Source organism: Taudactylus pleione, unplaced genomic scaffold (assembly GCF_031769625.1).
Source record: "Taudactylus pleione unplaced genomic scaffold, aTauple2 ptg000146l, whole genome shotgun sequence".
Taxonomy (NCBI): domain Eukaryota; kingdom Metazoa; phylum Chordata; class Amphibia; order Anura; family Myobatrachidae; genus Taudactylus; species Taudactylus pleione.
Genome location: NW_028284548.1, coordinates 5,062,438 through 5,072,087, shown reverse-complemented (window position 1 = coordinate 5,072,087; position 9,650 = coordinate 5,062,438).

Here is a 9,650-nt window from a genome sequence, read left to right as displayed (position 1 = left end):
TTGGTGCTGGACCAACATGAGGCACCCCTACAAGTGTCCCGAGGCACCCCAGCATGCCACGGTGCACAGTTTGGGAACCACTGGCTTAAGGTGTATTTGCAGTGGCCATAGATTCCTGGGATTAGTGGACAACGCTACCATAAGTGTAGAGGTTGTAGATGAAACATGCCACCAGGTGGAGCAAATAGGGGAATACTGGATCCCTCAGAATTATGCTTGCTTACCCTGCAGCACTGCTACAGGCAAAATTAGCATAATGCAAAGTCTTTCATAGCTCTCAATAGAGCACACTTGCATACCCTCCTGACATGTCCAGGAGACTCTGAAAATTCACTCCCAGGAGAGTAAACCAGCCTCCTAAATTCCCCCCACTTCCCCAATGTAGTAGGCGATCCAGTGGCTTCATGACACAAGTTATGGAAAGTAGCATCATCGTGGCCCTGCTGCTGCTGCTGCTGTAAATTGCTGCTATGCACAGAGTGGAGTGGGTCATGATAGGGCGATTTGCAACAACCACACCAGTCTGCAAATTGCAGCAGCAGAGCCACAATGACACAACTTGCTACTGAATCACCCACTCCTCCCTGGCATCTCTTGGAGAGGTGGATCTCCAAGTAGGCAATTATGCTATGGAGATTTCATAGAGCTATAGTATAGAGTTATAAACAGACTTCTTCCTTACAATAGCGTTATCTTGCTCTTGACTTCGTTGTTGTGGAGGAGGAAACAGGGGGTGATATCCTCATATTTAATTAATGGCTGATGGAACTGACCATTTAAGGTGTTTAATAGGCAATTTGATTAATAGAAATAGTCTGTAAAAGCAAAACATACAGTAAATGTGGATCAGAACATGTATAATTAGCTAAAAAGAATAAAGTACAAAAATCAAAAAGGGTGGGACCAGATTACACATCTAACAGTGCCTGTGATCAATAAGGCTGCCACTTGACAATCCTGAAAATCAAGTCCAGTGTAATGCTGAAATGCAGGGCCTGCATGACTACATATCCAAAGCTTGCAACAGCTCAGAGATTGAGGCTATTACTATAATTAAGCTATAGTTAAGTAAAGGCGTGGACATTTAAATGACTTATCTTGACTGCTTAAGGTATTACTTATTTGTTGTCTCATATACATATGATCTGTAGTAAAAACAAAAACTCATTCACATACTGTACAGTACCTCTCAGCATTTCCAATGACTAAAGAGTTAGAAAGATAAATAGACTTACCTATGATTGTGGCTTTGACACGTGCATACACCTCCACATGTTTCCATATCATTTTTATGCCCAAAGGAAAAAAAAAAAAAAAAAGTGACCTGGCACTGATAGTTATGATATAAAAATATATAAAACACCTGTTTATCTAGCAGCTATCAGTCCAGAGCCGGCCCTAGGCATAGGCATTCTAAGCAAATGCCTAGGGCGACTGGAATGCCTAGGGGCATCCCAGGGCTCTGAAGCTGCCCCCCCTCTCCGCGACGCTGCCCCCCCCTCCGCGACGCTACTCTCCCCCTCTCCCGCTGCTGCCACGATCGAAGCTCAGCACCGATCGGGCAGTGCAGCAGTCAGATGACTCACTCTCTGACTGTGAGCTAGGTCAGAATGAACTTCTACACAGAAGCTCATTCTGGCTACAGTAGGAGTCAAGATGGCTGCGGGAGGGCATGCTGCGCATTCCCAGCCGCGGCCACTCCTCCAGTGGACCTTTGAGGAGCAGAGCCGTGAGGTCAGTCATAGCTCTACTTCCAGATTAGCCGCCGCCCGCCACTGCCCAGCGCTCCGCCCCCAGCAATCGGACCATGCGTCAAGAGCAGCATTAGCTGCATCGAAGAGTAACTGCAACTTGCTCAGGCAGGTAGGCACTGTGGGCAGAAAGGGGCTGCATTTGACTTATAGGAGCTGTCATGTATATATAGCCATCTATATAATAGGTAGATATATATCAAATGCAGAACGTTGGCAGCACTCCGTGGACTTCAAGGAAATGACAACAGCACAAGGCTTAATGTTGGTAAAATTAAGCCTTGTGTTGTTCTCATTTCCTTGAAGTCCATGGAGTGCTGCACTTCTGCGTTTGTGTAAAGAGGCCAGCTATTTACACAAACTCTGGATTTGCCTTTGCCATTTTGTGGCACCAGCCTCTGTCCGTGTGTGTATATATGGTTTTTCTGCTTTTTCTAGTGATACCTTTTTACTGTATAAGCTGTTTTGGAGATATATATGGATTTCTCTATTTACATATCTGTCTATATTATGCTTATGTTCTCTGTTTGTGTCATTCCCATTATGCTAGATGTTTTCTGTTAGATTGTTTTGTATATGTATTGGTGAAGGCATCTCACTTCATTTAATTTGTTTCTCCGGGTTGCCATAGTGAGCGGAGCTCTGGACGTCACGTGGGCTGCGTGGTGCTGCACGATGACGTCAGGCGCCCTCTCAGATGTACGGAGACGGTCGCACTCGGGGTGAACTCTGTATGTTATTTAGGTAAGTGTTTTTGTGTATTGTTGTTATCTTCCTGATGAAAATCGCACAGATTGAAACATTGAAGTAAAGGACTTAACTTGTCTATATACAGTCAGGTGCATAATTATTGGGACATTGACAGAATTTTCTTATTTTGGCCTCTATTCACCACCACAATGACTTTGAAATGAAACAAACAAGATGTGCTTTAACTGCAGACTTTCAGATTTAATTTGAGGGTAATTACATCCAAATCAGGTGAACGGTGTAGGAATTACAACGGTTTCTATATGTGCCTCCCACTTTTTAAGGGGCCAAAAGTAATGGGACTATCAACTCAAAAGCTATTTCATGGACAGATGTGGGCTATTCCCTCGTTATTTCATTATCAATTAAGCAGGTAAAAGGTCTGGAGTTGATTCTAGGTGTGACATTTGCATTTGGAATCAGTTGCTGTCGACTCTCAATATGAGATCCAAAGAGCTGTCACTATCAGTGAAGCAAGCCATCATTAGGCTTAAAAATCAAAACAAACCCATCAGAGAGATAGCAAAAACATTAGGTGTGGCCAAATCAACTGTTTGGAACATTCTTAAAAAGAAAGAACGCACCGGAGAGCTCAGCAACACCAAAAGACCACAGAAAACAACTGTGGTGGATGACAAAAGAATTATTTCCCTGGTGAAGAAAAACCCCTTCACAACAGTTGGCCAAATCAAGAACATTCTCCAGGACGTAGGTGTATATATGTCAAAGTCAACAATCAAGAGAAGACTTCACAAGAGTGAATATAGAGGGTTCACCACAAGATGTAAACCATTGGTGAGCCACAAAAACAGGAAGACCAGATTAGAGTTTGCCAAACAACATCTAAAAAAGCCATTACAGTTCTGGAACAATATCCTATGGACAGATGAGACAAAGATCAACTAGTACCAGAGTGATGGGAAGAGCAGAGTATGGAGAAGGAAAGGAACTGCTCATAATCCAAAACAATCCACCTCATCAGTGAAGCATGGTGGTGGTAGTGTCATGGTGTGGGCATGTATGGCTGCCAATGGAACTGGTTCCCTTGTATTTATTGATGATGTGACTGCTGACAAAAGCAACAGAATGAATTCTGAAGTGTTTCGGGCAATATTATATGCTCATATTCAGTCAAATGCTTCAGAACTCATTGGACGGCGCTTCACAGTGCAGATGGACAATGACCCGAAGCATACTGCAAAAGCAACCAAAGAGTTTTTTAAGGCTAAAAAGTGGAATGTTATGCAATGGCCAAGTCAATCCCCTGACCTGAATCCGATTGAGCATGCATTTCACTTGATGAAGACAAAACTGAAGGGAAAATGCCCCAAGAACAAGCAGGAACTGAAGACATTTGCAGTAGAGGCCTGGCAGAGCATCACCAGGGATGAAACCCAGCGTCTGGTGATGTCTATGCGTTCCAGACTTCAGGCTGTAATGGCCTGCAAAGGATTTGCAACAAAGTATTAAAAAGTGAAAGTTAGATTTAGGATTGTTTAGTTTGTCCCATTACTTTTGGCCCCTTAAAAAGTGGGAGGCACATATAGAAACCGTTGTAATTCCTACACCGTTCACCTGATGGATGTAATTACACTCAAATTAAATCTGAAAGTCTGTAGTGAAAGCACATCTTGTTTGTTTCATTTCAAAGCCATTGTGGTGGTGAATAGAGGCCAAAATCTGAAAATTCTGTCAATGTCCCAATATTTATGCACCTGACTGTACACACAGAATGCATTTATGTGTTATATACACCTTATATACACACAGCCTGCAGGTCATTTATACAATATTTTTTATTATATTTGTGCATCAAAAAAATTTTGTGTACATACATGAAATTAATTTATGTTTCATATACACCTTATACACACAGCCTGAAGGTTATTTTATACAATATGTTTATTAATTTGTGCCTTAGACAAAGTTGATGTACATTAAACCATCAAAAATCAAAGGTTTCATTATCTCAGTCATGCTGAAAATATTCCGTATTTCGGAATATTCCGTATTTCGGAATATTTGGATATGGGAGACTCAACCTGTATATATTTAATATATTATACACATATGTACACACACTCCCTATCTCATTATATATGCTGTATGTATATATATATATACACACACACACATGTGCACACTCACAAGATGCTTTTTGTTGAACCTTTTGTGTATATATATATATATATATATACACACACCACTGTGATATTTTTGGTGTCCACATATAAACACTTAGGCCCCCATTTATCAACGCTGGTAAGCACCAGCACAGTTTTTCGTTTAGTGTGAATGTGATACAAACGAAAAATTTACTGGTATTTGCCAATACTTACCCCTCCAGCGAGGTCCCGTGAAGTCGTCCTCCTCTTCGAGGTCCTCCACTGGGCTCCTGGCAGCCTAACGCTGCCAATGACGGGGCTCCGGTGTTATGCACAATGGTCCGTCTGTGCATGCGCATAACACGGAGACCTGGCAGTGACTGGAAGGTTTCGCTGAAGCCAGAAAAGATAGCGAGAGTGGTGCTTGACAAACAGCGGTAATCTTTGATTACTGCTGTTTGTTAAATCCAGAAAAAATGGCATAACCCCTTTAGCGAGCGCTAAAGGGGTTATGCTTCTTTGATAAATGGGGGCCTTAGATTGGTGGTGGGATTATCTGCTAGGGGGCACCAGTCCGAATTTTGCCTAGGGCACCAAATTGGCTAGGGCCGGCTCTGTATCAGTCAGGGGATACCCAACCTTTTGATATAGCAAATATATACAGAAAAACAAAGTGCTAGAAAAAAGGTAATTTTATTCTTAAAATCCCATAGCACATTTACACATAGATGCCTAAAATAGCATAGTAGTAGTAACATGGATAAGCAGAGGTTGAGACGGTGACAGGCAGTGTGTGACAGGGAGAGACAGTAGGTGACAGAGAGATGCAGTGGGTGTCTGACACATTATACCACACTGTAATACACCCCACATTATGTCACACTGTAGTACCCCCCACATTATGCCACCTGTAGTGCCCACACATAATGCTACACTGTAGTATCCACACATTATGCCACCTGTAGTCCCCCACACATTATGCCACCTCTAGTGCCTACACATTATGCTACACTGTAGTCCCCACACATTGGCCCTCATTCAGACCCACTCGCGAGCGGCTGTCCGCTCGCAAGTGGGTCAATGGTCTGCACTGCGCATCAAAGGGGGCGTGCTGTCGATGTTGACTGACAGCACGCCCCCTTTGGTGGGCGTGCCTGCCAGACGGAGGCGTTCCCAAGGGAACGCCTACCATCTGAAGCCGGCCCCACTGACATCACTAGTGATGTCAGTGGGAGTGATTTTGGCTCTGATAGAGCCAAAATCACTCCTGGCCTTGTGGTTGAAAAACTCAACCACAGGCTTTTGCTCGCAGTTTCGATGGTCAAGACCATCGCGACCATCATCCTGCACGCTCGTATATGCTGTGGGTGGTGACCCACAGCTATACGAGCGTCCAGGAGGACGCTCCATATTAATGGAGGTGGGCCCTGATTCAGAGCGAGCGCTCTGGTCAGAGCGTCCGGCTCTGAATCAGGGCCATTATGCCACCTGTAGTGCCCACACATTATGCTACACTGTAGTCCCCACACATTATGCCACTTATAGTGCCCACACGGTGTACTCACCAGTAGCATCCACAGGCAGGCAGCAGAGCAGCAGTCACAGCCTCACAATGAGTCACACCCATGAGGCTGCGTTGCTGCTGGGTCAGAGGAGCATGTGATGGCTCCTCCAATCAGAACTCAGCATATGCTCCTCTGACCCCATTGTAAAGGCTACTGGGATTTATTACCCAGTAGTGCACTGCAGTGCTGAGCCTGACTGCACTGTGCCCCGGTCCCCTGCGTGTAGCTGCCGGCCGGGTCAGTCACAGTCTTGATGACTGCTCGGCAAGCAGCAGCACTGCATCTGCCATATAGGCAGTGTGGACCCCTATATTGCGACGGGCCCCGATGCAGTGCACCGGCTGCACCGTTGGTAGTTCCGCCCATGACCCAACCCCTGTTGATGTATAGGCCCCTAGATATTGTAACATTTTCTTCCTTACTTTGCAGTGCTCTCCTGACTTGTGTAGTCCTACCCACCAGGTCCTTAACCCCAAGCTAATGGAACTTATGTTGTTACATGACATGACTTTTAGGTTTAGTACATAAGGACAGCCAAATTGGACAAATACTGTACTTGCATTGTGCTTTATGCTGAAACTATACTGTACATCAATCTGCTAATATCTTCAGTGACATTGATGTACTAGCAGTGTGAATTAGCAGTATTACATCTGTGACAGGCTTGTGTATAAAGTGGTCCAAATTACTTCTCATTTTGCTTCCCTCTTGCCTGCTGAAACTAATTTATGTGCTTCCTTGTTAAAGTCACATTTCCACATTTAGAGAACACATTCACAGCAAGATTACATACATACATAGATTAACCATTTCCATACAAAAACTATATTGATTATTAATACTTCAAAAAATTATTCATAAACTGTCTGATTTGACCAGATCACCATAGTATATCACAAATACTCCTTTAACTAGAATTTTTGGGGTCTTAAGCTGGCCATACACCTGCACGACCAGCATACGTTCCGATTCAGCATCCGACTCCCCAGAGCTCCCTGGCAGTCCCAGGAACATGTTTGTTGTTTTTCTTAGCACAGTATCTGGCGTATGATCGATCCTGTGCCTCACGTGCTCATTAGGGAAACAGTCATTGAAATTACTTGAATTGCTGCACGATGGATTGCATGAACAAAATAAACAGCACGATGTGCACACGATAAGATGGACCATATGTGCTGCACATCTGATCATAAGATCCGATTATAGGAGCTGCAGGAGCGCGCATTGGATCTTACCTTACTAAAAAAAGACATGATTTTCACAAGATCCATCATATGACTCATTGAAAATCGGGCAATCGGCCCGAAATCGTGCAGGTATATGGCCAGCATAAGTTTAACACTTGCTTTAGACCACATTGTGTAGACTGTGGGCCTAATTCAGACCCGCTCGCAAGCGGGTCGATGGTGCCCTAATGCGCATGCGCACGACGGAGGGAGCTCCGTCGTGCGCATGCGCGAGACCCGCATAGCGACAGCCAAGCTGTCGCTATGGGTCTCGCACCAAAGGGGGCGTGCTGTCGATGGTGACTGACAGCACGCCCCCTTTGGTGGGCGTGCCGGGGGCGTTGCTGCCCAGACGGAGGCGTTCCATGGGAACGCCTACCGTCTGGGTCCGGCCCCACTGACATCACTAGTGATGTCAGTGGGAGTGCTTTTGGCTCTGATAGAGCCAAAAGCACTCCAGGGCTTGCCGCAGTGAGACCCTACCGCAGGGTCTCGTCGCAAGCACGATCTATCTATGTAGTTAGTGTGTATCTTTCAACTATATTTCTTGCTTGTACTGGTACGTAAGCTGTAAAAGAGCCACAATGAACCTTGAAAAGACTGATACTGCAAGATCAAGACAAGTGCAGCTTGCTTCATATATGCACCAAGTGCTGGCTCATGCCCTGGCTGGCAGCCGGAGTATGTATTCAGAAGATCAAGCAGACACTAAGGGCCCCATTTATCAACAGTGCATAAGAAGCTCTTTAGCACTCGCTAAAGGGGTTAGGATATCCTTTCTTTATTCAACAAACAGCGGTAATCTAAGATGGGGCAATGGGGACCCAGCGCTGTCCTCATGGCTTCAGCAAACACTCCCAGGCATTGATGAGTCTCCACTGCACATGCACAGACGGACCGTTGCACATGCACATTACACAGAAGCCCCTCGCTGTCAGTGTTAGGCTGTCAGCAGCTGAGCGGAGGACCCCGCCGTCAAGGAGGACATCACTGGACCTCACCCGGGGGGGGGTAAGTATTGATGAATACTAATGGTCATTTTGTTTGCATCAATGTGATACTAAACAAAATATGCCGCTGATATTAAGCTTCGTTAATTAACGGGCCCTAAGTGCTTTTCAGCCAGACAGCAATAATCCACAGACCCGGAATGTTGGTGTGAATTCCATTAACAATGCATTATTAATCATAGCTCCAGTTATGAGACTCGTCTTGAGGGATACATTGTGTAGCCTTGTATCTTTAGAAAGTATGGAGTTACTACTCGCAAGGGGCTAAAACAGATGTTAACAGGGCTTGACATATATTACTGTCTTCAGAAGATAAGAGCCACCAATGAGTAACATTGGGAACACTCTCCAGCAGTTGTAAATATTGTGTGGGTGCCCGTTTCGTGACCGTGAAAATGAAAACAGATACAGGTCAATTTGTGTTAAAAGTAAGACATAGACAACACAGTGCACCATAAAGATTCAGGAGCCAGCACACTTTCTTTTCCTGCTGCTTGCTGCTCCGATCTCTAAACACTGCAGTGCACTTCCTGGTCACATGACACATCCAAAGTGTCCATCAGTGCTCAAGGCACGCCCCCCATACTCTGAGACATGCCTCTAGTAGTTCTCTTTCTGTGCAGCTTACTTCCCGAGGTGTGGCCCCGCCCCCAGCTCTGCAAGCAGTGTCTGACTATACAGAAACAAGGCTGAGCTGTTGCTGCCTCATGTATTGTCTCACTGCAGTCCCAGAGAGCTCCACATAGCTGGTGAGTGTTAATCATAAAAGTGATTACAATAAACAAAGAAGATGTTTATAAGTTATATATATCTTCTTTGTATTATTCTAATCATTTTTAGATCAACTCTCAGGAGTATGACATGCCTATCCTGACTGCACGTCCCTGATTTTAATCATTCATTATGGAATGAACAGTTTGTTAATTCACCTTAATGGAAGGTAAATTAATGTTTATGAGGACAGAACTGAACCCTATTGAGTAAAGGACAGTGTCAAACGTCCTGTTTGCATCCAAACTAAGGCCCTCATTCAGAGCCGTACGCTCTGAGCAGAGCGCACGCTCTGAATGAGGGCCGCCCTCCATGAAAATGGAGCGTCCTCCTGGACGCTCGTATAGCTGTGGGTCGCCACCCACAGGCTATACGAGCGTGCAGTTTGATGGCCGCGATGGTCTTGACCATCGCGACCATCGAAACTGCGAGCCGAAGCCTGCGGTTGAGGTTTTCAACCGCAAGCTCCGGA